This window comes from Nycticebus coucang, chromosome 20 (assembly GCF_027406575.1).
Source record: "Nycticebus coucang isolate mNycCou1 chromosome 20, mNycCou1.pri, whole genome shotgun sequence".
In the NCBI taxonomy this organism is placed as follows: Eukaryota; Metazoa; Chordata; class Mammalia; order Primates; family Lorisidae; genus Nycticebus; species Nycticebus coucang.
Window position 1 is genome coordinate 309,906 of NC_069799.1, and position 22,981 is coordinate 332,886.

The 22,981-nt window shown below is 40.4% G+C and overlaps 1 pseudogene; it reads left to right on the forward strand.

The window, feature by feature from the left end:
• Positions 1 to 356: 356 nt before the first annotated feature.
• LOC128572293 (vacuolar protein sorting-associated protein 4B-like) lies at positions 357 to 10,653 on the forward strand (annotated as a pseudogene).
• Positions 10,654 to 22,981: the final 12,328 nt, after the last annotated feature.

Sequence of the window (22,981 nt, forward strand, 5' to 3'; positions counted from 1 at the left end):
TATCTTTTTTCTCTGTTAATAAATGATTAATTTGTGGGAGTGAATAATCTATTTTGATATCCAGAAATGCATCTATTTGTTCACTTCATTACAAAAATTTTCCCATTGACCTCACAACTGTAACTCAAAAGTTTTAAAACTTTGGGTTTTTATTTAGTCTGTGTAAAAGAAACAAGTTTGCATTTTGAGAAAACGCAAATCTTCCTACTTAAAAACATGAAACCATCTTCCCACTTCAGTTTCCTTATAAGGCCAGTAAAGAGTTTATACACACAGCCCTAAATGGATATAAAATGGATACTGAGAGTTTGGGGCCCCTCACACCCGGCGCCATTTGGTGTAGCTCCTGTTGGCTCTTCTCAAGCCTCCTTCACCCCCGACCCCCAGGGAACTGCCTTGGATCTCCGCCATGGCATCCACTTCCAACAACCTCCAGAAAGCAATAGATCTTGCTAGCAAAGCAGCCCAAGAAGACAAAGTGGGGAACTACGAAGAAGCCCTTCAGCTCTGTCAACATGCCACTCAGTATTTTCTCCATGTAGTTAAATATGAAGCACAGGGAGAAAAAGCCAAGCAAAGCATCAGGGCAAAATGTACTTCTGTACTTCTGCATATCTTGATAGAACAGAAAAGCTTAAGGAGTACCTAAAAAATAAAGAGAAAAAAACACAGAAGCCTGTGAAGGAGTGACAGCCGAGTCCAGCAGATGAGAAAGGGAATGACAGTGATGGGGAAGGAGAATCTGATGACCCTGAAAAAAAGAAAATACAGAATCAACTTTGTTGCGCGAACCGAGACGCGAACGAGCAGCAGCTTTGCTGTAGGTGTAAACTCGCTCCTGTAATTATTAAGTCAAGAAACAGACTATACACCGTTTGACGGCATATAGCAAAGTTCTTTATTCCACGTTTAAGTTTTATACTCTTCCAGTCACGTACACACCTAATCCATTATCTATTAGCTGAATTTGAACTTGAAAGGAAATTTATCATATCAATGTAACCACTTGTGTAGTAAATCTCTTCCTCTAAACAGTGACTAGTTTTCCGAGCAGGGCACAAAGATGAAAACAGCTATAGGGGAACAGAGTTAATCTTCAAGCATTCACTCAGTTTACTCAGTATGAAGTAACGACTGTGACCTTCCTTCAGGGCAGAGCACCTATAGACCTCTGACAATATGTTGTTAACATATGTATCTCTGAGGAAGGGCGGCATGCCCTTGGATCTCAGGCTTCACGGGGTGTACTGCTTCAGAGAAAAGGCCTAAGGAATTTTCCAAAGAGCCTAACTCTGTGAGTAACCCAGGGGGGTTCAAGCGTCTTAAGCCTCTGGAAGAAAAGCATGTCATTTTAAACTCACACTGAATTTACTTTGTGTGCTTGATGTAGGATAAGTTTATTTCTAAATATTATCCTACATTTCCCCCTTTTGTTTTTGATGAACACTATTCATATCTGTCATCATTAAAGCAAACACTTGCGCATAACGTTCATTTTCTCTTTGTGCATGCTTCACTCGTAAATCAAATATAAAATGAATCCAATAATTAAAAATAATGCTAATGATCCTACAGAACTTCCTATAAGTCCTTGTATTTTTGGGATAGGATTCATTGGTTCAATTCCATCAGCTATGCCTTGTAAAATCTGATCTCCATCTATTCTTTGTAACTTATTTTCAAAAGTGGAATATATCTCATGTTGTAAATTTACAATTTCCTTAGTCGAATTATCATGGTTTAACAAATGCTTTTTAACAATCTCCCAAGGAAATTTACTCTCACTATATTTAACAGGGGTTATACAAAAAGTAGTTATATTCCAATCACATTTCAACTTCATTTGTTTCTTTAAGCTAAATAATTCATCCCCTAACATAACAACAGCTTGTTCTAAATCAGCAATTTCATTATATAACTCCGTGTCAATTTGTTTTTGAGCAGTCCATAATTGTTCAGAGTCTTTATGCCAATTAGCAATCAAAAGTCTAATAAATTTCTTCGTTCCTCTCAAAACTCCATCAGCCAGAAGTTGAAGAACTGTCAGGGCAGGAGATTCTTGCCACGGTCTGGTCAAATTCACTGGCATCCACACACCTGTCCTGGCTCTCAACAAATACAGCTGTTCCTTTTGAGGATTAAAACTTAGAGAACTATTAATACAAGTAAACAGTTGACACACAGGACAAAATAATTCTCCTGTTTTTTCATTCCACTTTATGTTGCCTTTAAGCCACACAAAGGGTAATTGAACACAAGCTTGAATGTAAATTTCATACCATAAGTATGAGATGTGGTGGTTTGATGATAAAACAATCCACCAGTCCAACCCTTCATAGGTTTTAGAGCTGCTGCTACTGTCCACAAATGATTTTGTTTAGGAAAGCCATAAATTCCAGGTGCGGGGGGTGCAAACCCAACATCTGTCCAACTCATAGGTGTTGTCATATTAATACTGATTTTATTTTTATTTATAAGATAGGTAAACTCATCTCTTGGCAACTCAATGTTAATAGGTCCCTTATTGCTGTCCAGTAAAGTTGCCTTTGGACTCCAGTCCATTATAGGACCTTTAGAAGTATTAGTTAAGAAAAAAGTTTGATTTCCTTTACATCGAGTCCAATGCACCCATTCCCTTTGTAATGTAAAACTGTGCTCCTTACAAGGAGGAGCTTCCACATCTATAGGAGTAAAACCCGGGATAAAACGAGAGATGGAATTAGCACTTAGCATAAACATCTCACGTTTGACATCATTCCCAGAAGCTGGCCGGTCATAATGACTTAGCCAGTACTGTACAGATATATTTAAACACTGATATTGTTGACCAAAGCAAATAGGAGGACCAGTGACCCCTGAAGTATAATTAACAAGCTTCATTCCCTCTTCTTCAGGTTTAAATGGTCCTCGGGTATTAAAAGGTCCTGGGAGCCAGACAGATTCATTTGTAAATACGGGGACTGTGGGTTCTGTCCAACTAACCCCTCGCAGTAGCGGTGGATTAGGGACATATGTCCAATAATGAAATTCCTTTCCTTCTACAGTTGACATAAGGAAAGCAAACATTGCTAAAAAAATATTTACAGGTGTTAACTTACGCTTTTGTTTGCGTATAATTGTCACAGCGGCTTTCCCCAGTTTCTGCATTTGTTGCATGGTCACCATTTCTGGGTGTTCTGATGTCATCTTTTTCTTCTTTCCATTCTCGTGGGTCAAGGTTAGACGCTGGAATCTCGTGGCTAATTTGTTCACTCGAATTTTCATCCGATTTCTCTGTCGTTGTTTCTTCATGGGTAACTCTTCTGAGTTTAATATTTTTATCTGGAACCCAAAAGTCACGGTCTCCTGTGGAAATATAAGCAAATCCCCTTCCCCATTTTACCACAGTGGCGGGGATCCACAGATTATTGATGTTGTCCTTGTAATATACTGGTTGGTCAATAGATGAGGGTGTAACCACACTCCACTGCTTAAATGCTGGAGTTTCATTTTCATCATTCAAATTTAAAAAATTTAAAGTAAATAGTGATGAAGATAATCTGTTTTTTGGGGTGGTATACTGTCCTTCCCCCTTCTGTCTTTTGAGCATATCTTTTAATGTTCTATTCTGTCTTTCTATTATAGCCTGACCCTGGCTATTTTGAGGAATACCTGTTAAAAGATTTATTTGATGGAGATTAAAAAATTCTCTGCATTTATTTGAAATATATGCTGATCCATTATCTGTTTTTATAGTTTCAGGTTTCCCCATAATAGCAAAGCATTCTAATAGATGTGTAATAACAGCATCTGCTTTTTCCGATGATAATGCTGTTGCCCATGAAAAATGAGAATAAGTATCTACAGTATGATGTATATATTTCGTCTTACCAAATTCTGGAAATTGAGTCACATCCATTTGCCATAGTTGATTAGATTTCAATCCTCTAGGATTAACTCCCTTGGGTAAAGGAGGTGCTACTAAAGGTTGGCAAGAGGGGCAAGATCGGACTATGGCTCTGGCAGAGTGCCAACTGATGCCATGTCTCTGTTTTAATGATCTTGCATTAGAATGATGAATATTATGTTCTTGTTGGGCAGTAAGTACTGACCCTATTAATTGATCTACCATATGATTGCCTTCTGATAAAGGTCCGGGTAATCCTGTATGGGCTCTAATATGTGTAATATAAATACCTTTTACTCTGGTTCTTACTAACTTTTGTAGTTTGTGAAACAACACATTTAATTCTGAATTATTTTCAGTTAAAGTAACAGTCTCAATGTTTTGTACTACAATTGTACAAAAGATTGAGTCACTAATAATATTTATCTCTCGATCTGGATAATCACTTAGTAGCATTAGTATAGCAAATAATTCAGCTTTCTGAACAGATTGATAAGGAGACTGTTCGACCTTTTGTATTTTTTCTCCTATATATCCTGCAATTCCTTTCTTGTTAGCATCAGTATAAAAGGTGAGAGCATTATCTAACGGATGTTCTTTAATAACTTTTGGTAATATCCAATTGGTTTTTTTAAGAAATTGAATTCTTTTATCCTTAGTATAATGGTTATCTATAATTCCTAGGTAATCTGAAAGAGCGATTTGCCATTCAATGTTGAAGATAAATAAATTATTAATTTGAGAATTAGTAAGAGGCACAAATATTTTTTCTGGGTCTTTACCAATTAATTGTCTAAATCTTTGACGTCCTTTTAAAATTATTGCGGCTATTTTGTATATATATGTTTCCATTTTCTTAACTGTCTTGTTAGGTAGAAAACACCATTCTATAAAATTATTTTCTTGTGTTAACAGTCCAGTAGGAGAATGATTGGAAGGAAACACATATAAATAAAAATGACCGACTTCATCAATTCTATCTATCTGAGATTGCTGGATATGCTGTTCTATCCACTGTAATTCTTTTTCTGCCTCAGCAGTTAATACTCTAGGGCTTTTTAAATCAGCTGGTCCTTCTAAAGTTGCAAACAAATTTTTTAGAGCATATGTGGGAATTCCTAAACTAGGTCTAATCCAATTTATATCTCCTAATAGTTTTTGAAAATCATTCAGAGTTTTTAAAGTATCTCTTCTAATAGTTACCTTTTGTGGAATTATTTTTTGTCTAGTTATTTTATATCCTAAATACTCCCATGGATCTGTACACTGTATTTTGTCCTCAGAAATTACAAGTCCAAACTGCTGGCAGTTTTTCTTTACAGTTTCAAACATCTGTTGTAACTTTTCCTTATCAGGGTGTGCTATTAAGATATCATCCATATTGGGCGGCGCTTGTGGCTCAAAGTGGTAGGGCGCCGGTCCCATATGCCGAAGGTGGCAGGATCAAACCCAGCCCCGGCCAAAACCCACACACACACACAAAAAAAGATATCATCCATATAATGTAAGCACATACCCTCCGGGAAAAGTGTCCTTACTATCGCTAAAGGCTGATTTACAAAAAGTTGACATAAGGTGGGGCTATTCAACATGCCTTGAGGAAGGACCTTCCAATGGAAGCGTCTTGCAGGTTTTTCTGAGTTCAAGGCAGGAATAGTGAAAGCAAATCTTTCAGCATCTTCAGGATGAAGGGGAATGGTAAAGAAACAGTCTTTTAAATCAATTATGATGATAGAATAAGTTTTAGGAATTAGAGAAGGGTTAGGTATTCCAGATTGGGAGTTTCCCATCGGAGAAATAATTGCATTGATTCGTCTTAAATCAGTCACCATTCTCCATTTCCCAGATTTCTTTTTTACTAGAAATACTGGGCTATTCCATTGACTGGTACTGGGCATTATATGGCCTGCTTTTAACTGGTCTTGAACTATATTATGAAGCACTTCTAATTTTTCATAAGGGAGCGGCCACTGTTCAACCCATATCGGTTTATCTGTTAACCATTTTAACGGGAGGGCGAAGCGCTGAACAGGAGCCTCTATATAAAACCCTCATGAAGAGCAGGCAAGCCTAGTCCAGTTTTGTCATTTCCCATTCTTACAATTTCAGGTTTTAAAGTAGGAGTGGGGTCAATGGGATTATAACCCATATTCATCATTATAGTCTTGGCTGGTTTGGAAATAGTTGGAATAGTAATCATAGCTCCCCACTGTTATAAAAGATCTCTGCCCCAAATAGATAATGCAATAGGAGCCACATAAGGGCGTAGTTGAGCTTCCTGACCCTCAGGGCCAGAGCAGTTTAAAATATCTGTACTTTGTTCAATATCAGTTAAAGTTCCCATACCAACAAAAGTAGCCTAGATTTTCTTTTTTGGCCAGCCCTTAGGCCACATGTAGGAAGCAATTATCGAAACATCAGCTCCTGAATCTACTAGTCCAGTAATTGTTATTTTGTCAGCAAAAGTTACTGTACACTGAGGTCTAGAGTCATTAAGGAAAGTGTGCCAAAAAACCTGTTTTCCTGTGCTGCCAAAGCCACCTTCCCGCTTTATGGGAGCGGCCTGTCCTTTGTAATAGGGCAGTATTAAAATTTGTGCAATTCTTCGACCAGCTTTTAATTTTATATTTTGAGTAGAAGAAGCCATAAGCATAATTTCCCCTTGAAAATCAGAATCAATAACTCCAGGATGTATGTTCAAACCTTCCATTGTTAAACTGCTTCTACCTAAAATAAGTCCCACAGAGGCTGGTGGAATAGGGCCATATATTCCAGTCTGAAGTTTTCTAGGTTTTTGTCCAGCTAAGATTTCTTCCTCATATAGTATTGGTATGTCTAATGCTGCACTTCCTTGAGTTGCATGAAAGAGATCTTGAACATGTAATTTTACAGGCTCTATTTCAATTAATTGTTCTGATTCGCCTGTGCATGTGTTACCCCATTGTCCACTGGAAATGGACCTTAATTGCTCGAATTTGTTTTCAGGCCCCGAGCTGGGCCTGATATCCCGTTTTTTGATTCCTGAGCTGGAATAAATTCTACTTTGGGCGGCAGGAGTTTGCCGTCTTTATCTCTAACAGATCTACATTCATTAGTCCAATGTTTACCTTTTCCACAGCGGCGGCATAGGCCAGGTGCTTGCAGCTTAACATTCTGAGTTACCGCAGCTGTAGTACTCTCAATTTTAGCCTTGCGACATTCAGAACGCAGATGCCCTATTTTCCCACAATTGAAACATTTTGCCTTCTTTTTAGTCCCATTAAGTGCCTCCGCCAAAGCGGCAGCATTAAGCTTTGCCTGAAATGCTCCAGAACCAATATCCCTACAAGTGCGGAGATATTGTTCAATGGAAACATTGTCCTGATTCTTGACGGGGGTCAGGGCTAACTTACAATCTGAATTGGCATTCTCAAATGCTAATTGTAATAGAAGCATCTGTCTGGCCTGTTCTCCAGGAACAGACCTTTCAATTGCTGTCTGAAGTCTAGCTACAAATTCAGAGTATGGTTCATTGTTTGCTTGCATGATTTTTGTAAAAAATTGTTTAACCCCATCTTTTCCCTCTAGTCTTTGCCAAGCTCTAATACAAACATCTTTAACCTGCATTAATAAATCTTGTGTTAATTGCAGCTGTTGGTGAATGTCAGCCACAGGGCCAGAACCCATTAAAGAGTTAACTGGAGTTCCCTGAGCTCGATTTTGCAAAATTGCCTCTTCCAGCCACCAAGCCTTAAATTGTAAAAACTGACCAGGGCTCAAGGTAGTACGAGCTAAAGTTTCCCAGTCAGCAGGAATAAAAATATGATTTGTGCAATATGAATTTAAAATGCCAATTACGAAGGGTGACGTGGGTCCATAGGCGAAAACGGCATCTTTCATTGTTCTTAAAATTTTTATTTGTATAGGAGCATGCTGAGCAACTCCTGATTGACCAGTCTCTTGAATTTCCCTGAAAACAGGATATGCTTGAATAACAGGCTCTTTATTATTACCTGATTCTGAAATTTGAACTGAGTTTTCATTAGATATAGCCAATTCAGAAATATCTAAAGGAAAGTGATGCCGTACTGTGAAGCGAGTATTTGGAGGATTAGGCCACACAGGATAGAAGGGGCCTTCCCTCCAGACCATAGGACCTGCTGGTGCAGAAGGAGTTAGAGGCTTGTAAGGTGGAAGCACATCTTTACAAGAACCTGCTTTAGAGCTTGCTCTAGAGGAGAGTATTGCAGCTCCCTTCTTTTCTAAGAAGGCAATTCTTTGATTCATTGTATGAAAATTTTCAGCCATAACCTTTTTAAGGTGTTCAAACTCAGACTCTTTTTGAGCTGATTCATCAGCCATTTCCACTAATTCTGGACAGGTCTCTGCATCACTTTCAAGACTTTTTAAGTCACCCACATATTACTTTTGAGGCTTATTAGATTGGGATTTAGAATGGGAATGTGGCATATCATATACATGTTTCTATTCTGAGATATTCCGCAACCTGTTCTGTCTGGTCTTACTGACCCAGCTCGGACAAAGGAGGCGGGGGTGGCCACTCGTCAGCGCCAATATCCTCAGTCTCAGAATCTTGCTCAGAACATGTCTGAAACAGCTGATATGTTACCCATATTACCCTACTTATAAAATTGCCTTCTTGGTGGGCACGACGCAGAGCCTGATCCACTTTCTTCCAGACTTTTAAATTAAGCTGGACTTTCCGGTCAGGTGTAAACCAGCGGCAATGCTTAACAACCACACGGAAAAGTTCCCTCAGGTTACTGGTTTTTACCGGAATTTTAGTGGCAGAAATCAGAGTTTTTAAAATGGCAATATATTGGTCCTCCAAAGAAGAAGAGAGCTGAAGACTCATATTATTCCCTCCCATGTTTCTTGATATGCTGGAGATGTCCCACGTACTCTGCGTGGCAATTGCACCGTCCCAGTTACAGGGTTCTCAAGCTTACCTCAAACGGCTTCAGCGAAGATCTCTCCGAGGCGTCCTGGTGGAGGCGGCCGTCCTCCAGCCCAGTGTCCAGAAAGTCTTACTGCTCCTTCGGGATCCCCTGATCCTGCCGACTATGCCAATATGTTGCGTGAACCGAGACGTGAACGAGCAGCAGCTTTGCTGTAGGTGTAAACTCGCTCCTGTAATTATTAAGTCAAGAAACAGACTATACACCATTTGATGGCATATAGCTAAGTTCTTTATTCCACGTTTAAGTTTTATACTCTTCCAGTCACGTACACACCTAATCCATTATCTATTAGCTGAATTTGAACTTGAAAGGAAATTTATCATATCAATGTAACCACTTGTGTAGTAAATCTCTTCCTCTAAACAGTGACTAGTTTTCCAAACAGGGCACAAAGACGAAAACAGCTATAGGGGAACAGAGTTAATCTTCAAGCATTCACTCAGTTTACTCAGTATGAAGTAACGACTGTGACCTTCCTTCAGGGCAGAGCACCTATAGACCTCTGACAATATGTTGTTAACATATGTCAACCCTCTGGTCCGTATCTCTGAGGAAGGGCGGCATGCCCTTGGATCTCAGGCTTCACGGGGTGTACTGCTTCAGAGAAAAGGCCTAAGGAATTTTCCAAAGAGCCTAACTCTGTGAGTAACCCAGGGGGGGTCCAAGCGTCTTAAGCCTCTGGAAGAAAAGCATGTCATTTTAAACTCACACTGAATTTACTTTGTGTGCTTGATGTAGGATAAGTTTATTTCTAAATATTATCCTACAAACTTCAAGGTGCCATTGTTATAGAACGACCCAATGTGAAGTGGAGCGACGTTGCTGGTCTTGAAGGAGCCAAAGAAGCACTTAAAGAAGCTGTGATACTGCCTATTAAATTTCCTCATCTTTTCACAGGCAAAAGAACATCTTGGAGGGGAATCCTATTATTTGGACCACCTGGAACAGGAAAGTCCTATTTAGCCAAAGCTGTAGCAACAGAAGCAAACAACTCAACGTTTTTTTCAATATCTTCCTGTGATCTTGTTTCAAAGTGGCTAGGCGAAAGTGAGAAACTGGTTAAGAATTTATACCAACTTGCCAGAGAGAACAAGCCCTCCATTATCTTCATTGATGAAATTGATTCTTTGTGTGGTTCAAGAAGTGAAAATCAAAGTGAAGCTGCTAGTAGAATTAAGACAGAGTTCCTAGTTCAAATGCAAGGAGTTGGTGTGAACAGTGATGGAATTCTGGTTCTGGGAGCTACAAATATACCCTGGGTTCTGGATTCTGCCATTAGGCGAAGATTTGAGAAACGAATTTATATTCCTCTGCCGGAAACCCATGCCCCAGCAGCAATGTTTAAACTGCACCTTGGGACAACTCAGAACAGTCTAATAGAAACAGACTTCCGAGAACTTGGGAAGAAAACTGATGGTTATTCAGGGGCAGATATAAGCATCATTGTACGTGATGCACTTATGCAGCCTGTTAGAAAAGTACAGTCAGCTACTCATTTTAAAAAGGTTCGTGGATCTTCCCTAGTTGATCCTAACAATCTCATAGATGATCTCCTAACACCCTGCTCTCCAGGCGACCCTGGTGCCATTGAAATGACATGGAGCCAGTGGTTTGCATGTCGGATATGTTGAGGTCACTCTCCAACACAAAACCCACAGTCAATGAACATGACTTGTTGAAATTAAAGAAGTTTACAGAAGATTTTGGTCAAGAAAGCTAAACCAAAGATGAGGAGGATGTTTACCATATGTATTGTTCCTTCCATAGATATTTTTTGCCTTTCTTGAATAGCATCCAGATTATTTCCAGTGAAACTCTTTTACCTTCTAAACTCTTCTAATTATACATCTGACTTCAGAGTTCCTTTAAGTTTTATATTGTACTTTTTCTCCATTATGTATCAAATTGCTCCTATTAACAAATAGCATAAAATAATAGGTTATAAAGAAATGAGTGCTACATGAATGGCAAAAAAAGGAAATTACCCATTAAAAAGAAAATTAGAAACTGACATACAAATCTTTAAAATTTTTATGAATGATGATCTTTATAAAGAGCATTTATTATTCATTTCTTTTGGACTAAAATGAAATAGGGCTTATTTTATATTTTTAAAACATTCTTCAACATCGTTTTTATTAACAATGTAAAATTTATTTACCTTACTAAAAAATTAAAACTGATAGAATCTTTACTCTCAGGGATGGGCAATAAAAGGCAAAGAGCACTGTGACTGAGTTTGAAAGATTTTGAATTGAGTTACAGCCAGTGCTCTTATTGATTTTAATAGGTTGATTCCTGTGTAGATTTAAAGAGTTTATTTAAAAGCAGCAAGCTTTTATATTTAATTAAATGATAACTTTCACTGTGCAATCTCAAGAGAAAGACTTTCTAAATTACACATTGTCTTTACCTTGAAGAAGAAAATTGCCTATTTCAGTGTCTGTCTGTAGCAGGATTGACAAAAACAGGTGGTAAATAAGTATGTAATTTTAAAATAACTGTCATGAAATACTGTAATAGGAACCTTTGATGATAAGGAAATGGTCTCCCTTTGGATTATGGGAACTTTCATATGTGTAATGTTAGTGTATGTGTGTACATACATATTATATAAATTTCTTTTTTTAATGTAAGGTAGTAGTATACAATCTTGTCCTTCACCTTTTAAGTTCAGGGAACAGTTTTTCCTGGCCACAGGACATGTTAGCTATCTAATGCTCCATAAAGCTTTAGAAATGAGTTGATGACTCATTAATAAAATACAAACATGGTAATTATTTTAATATCTTCAAATAATCTGAGGGTGTGTGTTATACACTTTAGCATCAACACTAAGTTGTGCCTTCTACATTTGCCTTGGGTATACATGCAAAAGATTATTAAGTTAGTTAGAATGAGGTAGATTGCTTAATTACTATGAAGTTCTGCATTGCAAATGCTATAGAATAACTTGCATTTTTAAAGTATATTTGCGCATTTTACATATTATGCTATATGGTTGCCTTTGGGTTTTATGTACAGATTGTTTTTGTTAATATTAAATGGAAATAATAGTCCTGAAACATGGTGCTCTTACGTGAAGTAAATTGATATATCCAAGTATTGGCTTAAAAAAAAAAATGGATACTGAATTTTATCTGAAAAAGTTTTAGCCCAGAAGTTGGGCCAAATTATTTCTCTCTTTATTCGTCTTTCTATAATATAGTGTTTTGAAGCATGTACGTTAAAAATAAAACATTGCAAGCCAGGTGCGATGGCTCATGCCTGTAATCCTAGCACTCCAGGAGCAGAGGCAGGTGGATCACTTGACCTCAGGAGTTTGAGAACAGCCTAAGCAAGTGCGAGACTCCATCTCTAAAAATAGCCAGACAGTGTTGCAGGCACCTGTAATCCCAGCTACTCAGGAGGCCAAGGCAAGAGGATTGCTGGAGCCCAAGAGTTTCGTGAACTATAATGCCCTAGTAATCAACCCCAGGGTGACAAAGTGAGACTCTGTCAAAAACAGATGAACAAACAAACAAAAGAATAAATAATACAAAAAAAAAAAAAAACACTGCATATACTTAATTTTGTTAGTGATATCATTTTACAATTGTCAATAAAATCTCTAGAAGGGGAATGATGCATGGATTGTAAACCTGCTTAAGTTTTGTTAAAACTTAAAAAAAAAACCTCCAAGGTTTCCCGGTCCCAGGTGCCTGGGGAGAGAGGAAAGCCCAGTCCCCTAGGGGACAGGAGGGAGGGCTGGCCCGGAAATGGGGGGTGACAGGAGGGAGGCTGGCCCAGGAATGGGGGATACGCCGCACCCCACCTCCCAGCTGGCCCAGCCATGGCCTCGGCCTCTCCCCTCCGAGTACCTGTTCTTGTCTGTATCATCCACACCATTTTTTTCATGGAGGAAAGGATTTGCTCCACTTTCTTTGCATCACCAGCAAAGGCAGCTTCTTGAATTTTGCTAAGATGTTTTTTGTGGACGCAGTAATAGGGACTGGAGAAGACACAGGGAATGGAGTCTCCCTGGGGACTCCTAGATCTTCTTACTCTCTAACCCCAAAATTTTCTTCACTGCAGAAGCCATCCTATCGCCTGGCCTCTTGGCTTTCAACCGCCTCCTCACCTCCTCGGAGTCTGTGCTCAATCCAGGAAGCCCACATGGTCAGTCAACAACTTCACGGGAGCCTCACTGCTCCCACCTCAGACCAAGTAAGGCCAAGAAAGCCGTTGAACACAAGTGTGCAGGCGCAGGCAGGACCACGTCCCAGCACGTGTTCACAGGGGGCGGAGCGCAGAGACCATTGGAAGCTGTAGCGGGACCGCCCGTGGTGAGAACGTGTAGCTGCAGCTCTCGAGCTAGCTCTTCCCGCAGTGCCTCAGGGTCGCCAAGGGTGCTGACCTCAGCCTGCGGGCTGGACTGACTGTGCCAGACAGCAAGTTCTCTTCCGTCCTGTAGGGAGGGCTGCAGCTGCAAGTGCTTAGCACTCAGGGGGCTATGTCGGATTGTACTGTGATCAACATTCAAGTGCAGAGTCTTTTTTATAAAATTGACTTCTTTTCCTTTGGGTAGATACCCAGCAGTGTTGGATTGCTGGATCCAATGGTAGGTCTACATTTATTTCTTTGAGGATTCTCCACACTCTTTTCCTTAGAGGTTTTACTGATTTGCAGTCTTACTAACAGTATATAAGCATTCCTTTCTCTTTGAATACATACTAGAATCTATTGTTCTTTTTGACTTTTTAATAGTGGGCATTCTGACAGGGGCGTGATGTAAGTGTGAGCTAAAGGATGGGTACACATTGGAATAAAAAATGTAAGGGACATTGGCAACTAAGAAGGGGTAGGAGAATGAGGGATAAAAACTTAACTTGTTGGGTACAATGAACACATTCTGGTGATGGGAATACCAAATGTTCTGACTTAAACTTATACAAGGTATCCACGTAAGAAAAACACTTGTACCCCCTTAAATTTTTGAAACTCAAAAGTCAAAATATTAATTTTTTTGTATCTATGCGAGTTAAATAAATCAATAAAAATATTAGCTACATGGCAACACCTCATTTCTGATTTTTTGAAAAAATTACTATAAAGTCACAGGCCACTGCACTAGCAAAGTTACTTAGGCCTGATTGCTTAGCCTTAGCTAGATCCATAAAAACTTCCTGTCTGTCAGTTGATGGGACACCTGGCAGAGAATGGGGCTGGGAAGGAGGCATGGATGAGCACCAGCATTGTCACACAAGACAAGGAGAAAATGTGGAGCAGCCGCATATGGGAGGGCACTGAGGGACGTAATGACCACCTGCAATGTGGGATCCTGGACTAGCAAAACTGGAGTACTCAAAGTAGTTTGTGGCCTTCCTGATAGCATCCCCTCTATACATCGCTCCAACTTATTTCAGGGGAATTGTGGTTAGTAACTATGTATCTCACACTTAAAATTGCTGGGAGTAGATTTTATGTATCTTCTCCACACAACTTGTGTGAGGTAGTACATGTTTAAATGGCTAGATTTGGCAATACCACAACATGTGCAGATATCAACACATCAAGTTGTACACTGTGAATGTGCAAATAGTAATATTGGCCATATGGGGAGCATTTCATGTGACAAATGCTATCATCCACAGACTTTTTTTTTTTTCCATTTAACTCTCACACAAACCAAATTAATTTGGTGTTGTAGTGACCTCACTGCCTCAGAGGGAGCCTTAGAAAAATTAGGATGCTTTCCTGAGTGCCATATATTGGATGTAGAATTTAAAAACAGACCTATGTGTACTCACTATTAAATTGGAACTAACTGAATGGCACGAATGTGCTTAGAGCAGTGGTTCTCAACCTGTGGGTCGTGACCCCTTTGTAACAATGAAAATACATCCTTCATATCAGATTTTTACATTACGATTCATAACAGTAGCAAAATTACAGATATGAATTGGCAACGAAAGTACTTTTATGGTTTTGGGGGTCACCAAAACATAAGGGAGTTTATTAAAGGGTCGTGGCATTAGGAGGCCTTAGGAAGGTTGAGAACCACTGGCTTAGAGGTAGTAAAACTTGATGGAAATCAAGGGGCGGGGGAGGAGGGGATGAACAAAAACCTACCTAACAGGTACAGTGAACACTAGCTGCATGGTGGGCACACTTATGACCATGACTCAGGCAAAAGTGATCCACGTAACCAAAAATATTTGTACCTCCATAATGTTTTAAAATAATAACCAAAAATAACTAATGCAAAATATGGGTCACCATACTGAAACAGCTCATCAGGTTCTTACTATAATGAATAAAAATAGACTCACTCAAAATCATATTGTTGAGAAATTTCAAAAGATCAAGTTTGAAAGGAAGAACCTAAAAGTTTCCAAAGAGGGAGAAAACATCATGTCTAACGGACAGGAAATAGAAGAACATCAGGCTTCTCAAACCACACAGAACTGGATGGTAGAAGAAGTCTTTCAAAATTGTAAAGCATAAACTTCCAGTTAAATATTTTAAGATAAATTTAGTATTAGACTCACAGTATATGTTTAAGAAAGTACAACAGAATAATAAAAGTTGAATTTTGTATTGATAAATTCAAGATATGTAACTTTAATTGCATTTAAAATGAAATTTTAAGATACCATATGCTGTTTACAGAATTTGAGCCTAAAATGACCTGTGTTATCTGAAAGATCTCAGAGTTGAATACTAGGATCAATTTTTTTTTTTTTCTTTTCCAGAACAGGGTCTTGCTCTGACTCCTGGGCTAGAGTGCTACCATCACAGCTCACTGCAACCTGGAACTCCTGGGCTTGAGCAATCCTCCTGCCTCAGCCTCCCAAGTAACTGGGACTAAAGGCATGTGCTACCATGCTTGGCTATTTTTTTATTTTTTATAGAGACTGAGTCTTGCTTTTGCTCAGGCCAGTCTTGAATTCTTGTGCTCAGGTGATTCTCTGCCATCTCCCCCACACCCCCTGCCTAAGTGCTAGGATTATAAGCATGAATCATCATGCCTGGCCAGATTTTTTTGTATGATGTTGGAGAAGTGTCTAATTTCATTTTCCTGCATTTGGATATCCAGGTTTCACAACACCATTTATTGAAGAAGCTGTCCATTTCTTATTGTACGTTCTTGACATCTTTCTCAAAATTAATTAACTATAAATACATGGGTTTATTTCTAGGCTTTATATGTTTATGTGTCTATTTTTATGCCAGTACCATTCTTTTGATTACTGTATGTTTGTGGTATATATAGTATTTATAAGTCAAATAGTATGATATCTCCAGTTTTGTTCCATTGCCAACATTGCTTTGCCTCTTTGTTTTTTTTTTGTTTTTTTTTTTTTTTGTGTGTGTGTGTGTGTGTGTGTGTGGTTTTATATGATTTTTATGATTTTTTTTTTTGCTCTGTGAAAAATGACATGGTAATTTTGAGAAATATTGCACTAAATTTGTTAGATTATGTTGGGTAAAGTATTCTGAATTTGACTGTGCACTTACTTTTATCAGTGAGTTTTATACTTTCATACGTTTTGATGTAACTAAGTATCGTCCATTTCTATCAACTTGAAGAACTCCCTTTAGCATATCTTGTAAGGCAGATATGGTGGTGATGAATCCCTCAGACTTTGTTTGGGAAAGTCTTTATTACTCCTTCATTTGTGAAGGACAGCTTTACCAGGTAAAGTATCATTTGGCGGGTTTTTTCTTTCAGCACTTCGATATATACCACTCTTGGCCTGTAAGTTTCCTCCTGAGAAATCTGCTGCTGGCCTTTTTGGAACTTGCTTATACATGGAATCTTTCTTTTCTTTTGCAGTTTTCAAGATCCTCTCTTAATCTTTTATTTTCAACAGTTTGATTATAATATATCTTTGTTAATCTTGTTTGTTGATAATATGACTCTGGGAATACATTCCATACTCTCAGTGTGATCCTAGGCCTAGTTGTCCAAATTTGTTTTTTTTCCCCATGAGTAAATGTTTGCAGATATGGGTAAGGCCATGCTTTGGGCTTCTCCTGCAGAAATCTGAACCAAGGGGATGCCTGTGAGGTGCTTCACCATCTACGGTGTGGAGGTTGAGGGACAGATCCTTCCAAGTCTCAGCTGGCCAGGCAGGTTCTGTCCCCAGGCATCACCTTGCTCACCACCTTGATGTAAACAAAGAAACTGCTGTCTTATTAACTTCAAAATGCAGCACACATTACCCTAGGGCAGTGGTTCTCAGCCTGCAGGTCGCGACCCCTTTTTAACAATGAAAACACTTGGCAGCACCTGTGGCTCGAAGTGGTAGGGCGCCAATCCCAAATGCTGGAGGTGGTGGGTTCAAACCCAGCCCTGGCCAAAAACCACACACACACACACACATATACACACAATAAATAAATAAATAAATAATCAATTAAAAAAAAAATGAAAACACTTTGTGGCATTAGGAAGATTGAGAACCACTGCCCTAGGGCATTATGCATGGTCTACACAGTATAATATCCTAATCTTTTACCTTTACACTAACAGGACTCTCAGATCCCATATGCCTAACTCAGAAAAACATAAAGTAACAGTTATACTTCCTTATCTCCTACCTCTAAGGGTACAATGAAGCAATTTGAACACATAATCAAAATTTAAGAAATATTAACTTCTACAAACCCAGAGGATGTAATTATAAAAAATAGAGACATTCTACCTCTGGGAAAATAAAATCTAGAATTACTTTTTTCTCTACCTCCCTACCTTTCATGTGCTTTAATATTCCAAATAAACAACTTAAAAATTCATGTGAATTTACAGTATCTTGAAAAAAATCAGTTTTTTCTTTCATTAATTAAATATATGAAGCACATTTTTCAAGGAAACTTATTAGATGTTATCTAATGGAGTTGACAATTTCTATGGAATCTGAAAAACAATTTGTACCTGGGCTGGCTGCTTCCAACCTGCCTGGGGCCTGCTAAACAAACAAAAAAACAAATGTACCAAAAATTTTAACTTTGATAAAACTTTAAAAGTACAATAAAGATGAGCACTTAAAAAAAAAAAAACATTTTGGGACTGTGAATAGCTTTCTAAGTGAACGCAATCCAAAAGCCTCCTTAAAAGAAGAAATTGATAGCAATTCTGCACAGCAAAAAATACCATCAACAAAAAAAAATATAACATATGTGACAGGCAGAAGACTATGCTTACTCAATATTCAAATATCTCCTTTCAGTAAATAAAAAGACTAATAACTCAATTTTCTTTAAGCCAGGCAAAGATGAATAGGCAGTTTACAGAAAAAGGAATGCAAATACCCTGTAGGAAACAGAAATAGATGCTTGATTTAAATTCAAATAAACCACAGTAAGATACCAATTTCTTCACTCCTCAGATGGGCAAAGTTTTTAAGATGGAGAGTGCGGGCATTTACCTCCCTGCACCTGTAAAATCAGACCTACAATACCGGTCTTGGAGATTAGGATCTGAGAGAAGCGCACCTGAAGCCCAATGCCAGATAATCTTATTGGGAGGGAACATGACAAGGATAACACAAAATCGCAGTAGACATAACCAACTTCTTAGAGAAACCAATCATGAGGGAGACTGCAGTGATGAAGACACTGCCTGTGCACTCCGAGCCGGTCAGTTTGCTGAGTGGACTATCCATAGGTCGCCCACATCCTGCGAACTCTGCCCCCAGGAGGGACCGGGCTAGAGGCAAGCTCAGGTGCACAGCACCGCAAAACCGGGCAACCACCGGACCAGGCGTGCGTCTGTGGCCACCGCGGACCGCCAGGGCTTCCTTCCAGTTGAGAGAAGGCCTCGCCGGCAACTCCGGCCACCAGCTTCTGTGCTGGTCCCCCAGGCGCCGCGCCGCGAAGCCCCGGCCCGCCTGCCTTTCCCGCCCCTGGCGAGGCCAGACGGCGAGCGCGCCTCCCTGCCCGCTCCCTCGCCCCTGCAGTCGCTCCCCGCCTGCAGCTGCCGACCTCCACGCCGGCCCCCCAAGTACCCGCAGCGCCCAGCGCCCCTTCGAGCGGCAGGTTGGGCGTGTGGCGTCGGCCTGCGGGGCTGGGAGTTGCGGGCGGGACGCCGCAGTGGACTCGGGACCGGAGCGCCTGTGGCCCCGCGACCTCCTTGGCGGCTTCCATTCCACCGCTGTTTTGTGGGACTCCACCGCCTGGAGGCAAGAGAAGAGGCAGAGATGGCCACTGGCCAGGCGCATCTGCTGCCCAGGGCGTCGGGGACAGAGGCGCGGGGGTGTGGGGAGACAGCGGGGGGGGACCCGCGGCCTCCTGTGCCCGGCGCTGGCCCAGTCGCTGGGTTCCCAGTGCTCTGTTTGGGGATGGGACAACAGTTCAAGTGGGAAACGAAACAGAATTTATTTTTTAGGGGTCGGATGAGAAAGAAAGGGAAACTCAAACGATGTGAGCTTCGAAGGTGGCCATAGTAAATCTCTGGCAGGTGGTGAAAGGAGCGAGTCAGACTGAAATGGTGTCCCCAGACGGGCACTGGCCACCTGAAGTCCTGACTCCTGTATGGAATGTGGAAGGAACCACAGTTTCTCTAGGATGCAGCCTGACAGGGTACAAGGTGTATTTCCTCCAGCGGTTTTTGGGAGTTCAGTCACTCTATCTTTGGCAGCACTTGATATTGTCAATCTTCTTAATTTTAGCGATTGTAATGGTATTTCCTTGTGGTTTTTTTCCTCTTTTTTCTTACTTTAATTAATTAATTAATTAATTAGTAGAGGTTGGTCTCCCTCAGTTGCCTGGGATAGAGTGCACTGTCACTGCCTGAAACTCTTGGGTTCAAGTATCCTCCAGGCTCAGTCCCCTGAGTAGCTAGGACTAACAGGCCTGTGCCACCCTGCCCAGCTAATTTCTTTGTTTTTTGTACAGATGAGGTTTCCCTGTGTTGCCCAGGCAACTCCTGGACTCAAGTTTCTTCTGCCTTGGCCTCCCTCAGACACTACTATGTCCAGCCTCCTGGTTCTAATTTGTTTTTGGTGAAGCATCTGTTCAAATCTTTTGCCCATTAATGAGATGGCTTGAATTGTTATCTAAGAGTTCTTTATTATGTTTTATAGCATGTTCTTTATTAGTTGTGTGTTTGGGGATGTTTTCCACCAGTCTGTGGCTTGACTTTTCTTTTTTTTCATATATTTTTTTTTTATTGAATTTGTTAATGTTACAGAGTTCTTGCACTGCCAAACCATGCCTGAGAATTCAAAGAAAGAAATGGTACAATGGACAGCCTCACCCACCCATCACACAGTATGTTAAAACTTGATTCATGTACATTTTGATATTTTCACAATCTTTTAAAAAGTTATACCAAGAGTTGGAATTTAAGTCTGCTGCAGGTCTCCAGGTTTCTAGTACAGCATGCCGTCAGGTAACACCTCCGTGTATTCCTCTCAGTTCATTCCTCAATAATATAACCCTCAAAGAAATTTTGCTGGAAAAAAATGCATACTTTTCAGGGAAAACGTGGTTCAAGGTCCAAGGGATTATCTGCTAATGCTTTTGAATTCTTCCGTTTAACCAAGAATCCCATTTCTTGTTTAATCATCCAAACTCCCCTTGGCTGGCTCAGTTACTCTCCCGAATACACCGGGAGGAAGGCATCTTGTCTGCCACCTCAAATAATGCCAACATTATTGCCCAAATGCTGACAGGCTGACAGGTCCTGTCAGGAGATACTGTAACCCTCTTAGAAGTCCAATTCCTGCCCTGACACTTTTCATCAAGATGGAACTCCTACGGGAAAATGCCCCATCAGGATAGTTTGACTCACCCATTTGTTTCACTCTTGCAAGTACCACGTCTGCAACTCCTGCATTTGGCAAAAGGATTTATCATAGAGAAGCAGCCCAGACTGCATCAAGTAGTCACATAACCACTCTGAATGAAGTTATTTCTTCTGAAGTTATTTGTCTTCCAAGACTTTTAAAACTAGGAAACTGCCAGACTAACTCATTAGGTGGAAAGAAACTTTTCTCTATAATCCTGGTAGCTTCAAGTCCCTTTTTAGGACTACAACTATTAGACAGCTTAGCTGTAATTATCAAAAATGAAGTGCTGTATCACCTTTCACCTTGACTCCAAATGAACAACATAAAGACACACTGATAGATTAACAGAGCTAGCTGGGACAATCGTTCCATGTACAGAATGTCTAATACCTTAAAAATTTGGGCACATCACACTTGTAGGGGCAAAAAAAACAAAAACAAAAACAAAAATTGGACACAGTATATATGGAATTCTTATCAAAGATCATGCACAATCCCTTTAACTTACATGGGTTGTAGCTGAGGTTTTGCTTACGTTGCTTTGAATTTATAAGGACAGGTCAGTGAATCCCTTAGCCTAAGTGGAAACCACACTTTCCCTCTATAGTTTACTAATCACAACCTGATTAGAGGAGGCTTTAGCAGCACCTGAAGTAGAGCCTCTGGCATCCACTGCCCTTTACATCAAAGGCTATTTGGTTCTACTCTCAGGATTGGCAAATTCACAAGACAGTTCACAATTCTAATGCATGGCATCACAGCTCACAGCAACCTCAAACTCTCAGGTGCTTAAGTGATTCTCTTGCCTCAGCCTCCTCAAGAAGCTGGGACTACAGGTGCCCACCACAACACCAGCTATATTCTGGTTGTAGTTGTCATTGTTATTCGGCAGGCCCAAGCTGGGTTCAAACCCTCCAGCTCCAGTGTATGTGGCTGGTACCCTAGCCACTGAGCTATAGGCACCAAGCCAGTAAAGCAGTGTTTTTCAAATGTTTTTTATCTCATGGCACACTTGAACCTATAGTTAAACTTTCCCAGCACACTTAAATTATATTGGTCAACAACAACAAAATTAAAAAGAGTAAAAAAAGGGATATACTTATTGTGCTTTGAATTTTTTTTAAATAATTTAATTAATCTTTAAAAAATTTCAAGGCACACCCAAGATCTTCTCATAGCACACCAGTGTGTCACAGCACTAGGGTTGCAAATCACTGCTCTATAGAGTTGTAAGGTTATCAGATGAACAGAATAGCTGGTGCCCCATTGCAGCCAAGCTTAACTCAAGCTTGGCCAAGTTATAGAATCCTTTTGGGCAGCTCGAGGCTCCAGTGAAAAAGTCACCATCACACAGAACAGAATGCTTTACTTGATTTTGTGGAAATAACAGATGCCCAGTGCCTTAAGTACATTTGTGTTGCAATAAAGGATTATCTGAAACTAGGTAATTTATCAAGAAAAAGGCTGGGCAAGGCCCAGTGGTTTATGACCTGTAGTCCCAGCAATTTGGGAGGGTGAGGCAGGAGGACTGCTCAAGGCAAACAGTTCGAGACACCCTGGGCAACATATCAAGGACTGTCTCTTCAAAAGTTGTTTAAATTAGCGCGTATGCCTATAGTCTTAGTTACAGGAGGCTGAGGCAGGAGGATCTCTTGAACCAAGTCGTTTAAGGCTGCAGTGAGCCTGGAGGACGGAGTGAGACTTCACCTCTTAAAAAAAAAAAAAGTACAGGGAGGAGGAGACAAGATGGCTGACTGAAGCCAGCTTTCCACAGAGGCTCCAGTCCAGTAGGAGAGTTAAAGGACAAAAATTCAGCAAGTAACCTGGTCGATTTGAGCTGCACTATGAGAGAAGGTTGAAGAACGCATGTCAACCCCGCTGAGGTGAGCTGCGACCACAAGGATACAAACAAAAGGTACAAAATCCATCACCAAGCAGATGGGAGTCCCCTCCCCCATGAGAACGGATCAGAATGCCCTACAAACAATCGGGCAGAGTTCAAAGGTCCTCCCACTCCACTCCATGGGAGAGACCCTCTAAAAAGTGGACCTACCTCCCCTACTAGGGTGCCATGGCGTCCTCCTGCCAGGCATAAAACTGTATAAACTGTATATAGTCTCTACCTGGAATTCTGAGTTCCCACCACTCCCATTCACTCACATTGACATCTGGAGGCCAGTCCCTGTCGGCAAAGAGACTACCACACCAGAGTGGCAGTTCCCTGAGGCACAGTGGGACAGCCATCTTTTGGTGACAATACGGCCAGGCATAAAACTGTGTAAAGCTGTGTGTGTTTTCTGACTGCAACCCCAGGCTCCCAGCGCTCCCCGCACACCCTTCTGCTCTCTCTCTAGGGT